The sequence below is a fragment of the Callorhinus ursinus genome, unplaced genomic scaffold (genome assembly GCF_003265705.2).
Source record: "Callorhinus ursinus isolate GAN/ISIS: 27379988/994484 unplaced genomic scaffold, GSC_fseal_2.0 scaffold3222, whole genome shotgun sequence".
Taxonomy (NCBI): Eukaryota; Metazoa; Chordata; class Mammalia; order Carnivora; family Otariidae; genus Callorhinus; species Callorhinus ursinus.
The window spans coordinates 881-4,277 of NW_027400276.1; the positions used below are offsets into that span (position 1 = coordinate 881).

A 3,397-nucleotide genomic window follows, 5' to 3' on the forward strand; every position below is an offset into this window, starting at 1 on the left:
GCAACATGATGAATGCTGTGGGAGAGGCAGTGTGACAAGGAAGTCCCTGTGCCTTGAGGGTTCAGAGGTAGCAGAGAGGCCACTTCCCTCCTCAGCATGTCTGACAGCCTGTCTCCTCAATCTCCCTCCTGTTCATTCCCCTTGCAGCACTGGCTTTGCTTCTTTGACTTGAACCTTGGAAACAAGTACCTTCCTCGGGGCCTTTGCTCTGGCCGTTCCCTCTGCTGGGCACACCCTTCCCTAAAAATCTTACATCTAGTCCTCTGTCTTACTTGAGTTCTGTGTTCCAATGTTGCCTTCTTTGCAGAATTGGCCTAAACACTGGTGAAAATAGAATGACCTATTTACTCTATCCTTCTAACCACCTGTCACCATCTGAAATGATACATATTTTGAAGATTTCATTTATTTATTTGACAGAGAGAGAGAGCGAGCAGAGGGAGAGGGAGAGGGAAAGAGAGAGAATCCCAAGCAGACTCCATGCTCAGCATAACAGGGTGCAGAGCTTGATTCCACAACCCTGAGATGATGACCTGAGCCAAAACCGAGTCAGACACAAGACCAACTGAACCACCCAAATGTTCCCATCTGAAATGATACTCAATTTTATTATTTTATTATTAGCTCCATCATTGAATTTTAGGGACATTTGTTCTTTAACATCCTATACTCCTTGCCTAAACAATGCCTAAAACATGGTCAGCACTTCATTTATATCCTTTAAAATTGGAGGGCTATCTCATTAACTGTGGAATACATGACCCATTAGGGGGAAAAAGTATTAGAGGAAAAATTGAATAACTAAGATGACATGGGGATCCCCTACAGGAGACCATACCCATAAACAAAATATTAAAATAAATTTCTGGACTGCAAAATATAAAATGTACCATTTCAAATCTGTGAGTAATGCACGATGGTATGAAAATCAGTCATGCCAGTTCCCTCTTTCCTGGAAGTCACCTCCACTACATGGAACCAGGCAATGATACACAAATTTCAGAATTTCTTCTTCTGGGATTTTCAGAGAGAACAGAACTGCAACCCCTCGTATTTGGGTTTTTTTCTCTCCATGTACCTGATCACTGTGTTTGGGAACCTGCTCATCATCCTGACCATTGGTTCTGACTCCGCCCTCCACACCCCCATGTACTTCTTCCTCGCCAACCTGTCCTTTGTAGACATCTGCTTCACTTCTACCACCATCCCCAAGATGCTGTGGAACATCCAGACTCAGAGCAAAGCGATCACCTATGCAGGCTGCATCACACAGATGTACTTTTTCACACTCTTTGCTGTGTTGGATGTCTTTCTCCTGAGTGTGATGGCCTATGACCAGTTTGTGGCCATCTGTCATCTCCTGGACTACACAGTCATCATGAACCCCCAGCTCTGTGGACTGCTGGTTTTGGTGTCCTGGATCATGTCTATCCTGAATTCCTTGTTACAAAGTTTAATGATGCTGCGGCTGTACTTTTGCACACACTTCCAAATCCCCCACTTTTTTTGTGAACTCAGTGAGATGGTCCAACTTGCCTGTTCTGACACCTTTCTTAATAATGTGGTGATGTATTTTGCAGCTGTCCTGCTGGGTATGGCGCTTTTGCTGGGATCCTTCACTCTTACTCTAAGATTGTTTCCTCCATACATGGAATCTCATCAGCTCAGGGCAAGTATAAAACATTCTCCACCTGTGCGTCTCACCTCTCCATTGTCTCCTTATTTTATTGTACAATCCTAGGAGTGTACCTTAGCTCTGCTGCTCCCCAGAGCTCCCACTCAAGTGCAGTAGCCTCGGTGATGTACACGGTGGTCACGCGCATGCTGAACCCCTCCATCTACAGCCTGGGGAACAAAGACATAAAACGGGCTCTGAAAAGAATCGTTGGGGTTCCAGTAATTTAAGGGTCAGTGGTCTTGGGGTTGAAGAAGTGCCCATGATTGCAGGGCTCACAGCCTCAGAGGCAGAAACTGCTATTCTTCTATCAGACTGAGGAAGTAAAATCTGCTCCTTCTATTTATTTCCTAGAATTTTCATTTGTTTGAATTCAACGTCTCCATACATTTAAGTACTTACTTTATTAAGCTTCTGCTCTGTTTGATATATAAACAGTTTCCCCTTTCTCCATTTTCATATGTTCTTAATGTTTTCCTCAACCTTGGATCACAAATGCCTAGAAATCTCTGTGTCTTACATGGGGCAAGTTGGATTTCTTAAAAATAATTTCGTTTCAAAGAACTTACATCCTGCTAAGTAAATTTTCCCTAGGTTTCCTAAAATAATAATCATGGGTTGTATATTCTTGTGGAAAAAGAACTATACTTGGTCACTAAGACCTTTACATAATTTTATGGTAGACAAAAATATAACACTGAAGTTTCTACCTAGAGTCTGCAAATCTTTTTACGTCACACCTTCACTCATCTTCCTGATAATGTGGTCTATAATCTTGTTCTGTTTAAGTCTCAGGCTCCTGCCAGGGATGCTCAGGCTAGGAAAGCCCGGGCACTCCCCTGCACCCCTGTGTTTGTGGACATTCCCACAGATGCTTCCCGGACCAGAGCCTCTGCACCAGCCCGTGTGTTCTTCTTGTGATTGCAAGACATGCCTCAGCAACACCCATCAGAGAACTCTAACAAAACCAGGTTCATTCCTCACAGGTCCTGGAGGGCACCTGGGATGCCCAAAGGCCATTTGGAGAGGTCTCAGAGGGGGAGAGAGGCATTGAGCGAGCGAGAGAGAGAATGATCTGTCTTCAGTGGGGTCCATGGGGGGGATGGTTAGGGGCTTGTGGGCTCATTTTTTTTGTTGGTGAATTTAAAACACGGGTGGAGTTGGAGGATGGGCAAACTCGGTGGAGGAGAGTGGAAATGGAGATATGCGATGAATAAAGTCGTGGGAATGGGAAGGCACAGCATATGAATACAGTCAATGATATTATAATAGTGATGTAAGGGGACAGAGGACAGCTACACTTGGGGTGAACACAGCAAAACTTACAGAGACAGTGAATCACTATGTTGTACATCTGAATCTGATGTAACATTGTGTGTCTATATACTCAAATAAAAAATCAAAGAGAATATAATAAAATATTTTCCTACAATGTTTAAAAATAACAACAAAACCATGCAAAGAGCACACTACTAGAATTTGGCACAGAAAGGGAAAAGCAGGCTCACTCCTGATAGTTATCTAGATTACCAGGGCTTTCTAAATCGGTACTTTGTGGGTGGGGTGGCCTGGGTGATTATTTAGTAATTGTGTCATACATACAACTGGCCATAGGTTAATTTGAATGGCTGTCTTTGAAATGGATGCTTCAGAAATCAAAAGCTTAATGTCAGGCCCTTACTCTACAAATGTGCTCCTGTGTTTCCTGACTGGTCTCCTGGT

General features: G+C 43.5%; 1 pseudogene; it reads left to right on the forward strand.

The window, feature by feature from the left end:
- The first annotated feature begins 972 nt into the window (after positions 1 to 972).
- On the forward strand, positions 973 to 1,905 carry LOC112818000 (olfactory receptor-like protein OLF4; annotated as a pseudogene).
- Positions 1,906 to 3,397: the final 1,492 nt, after the last annotated feature.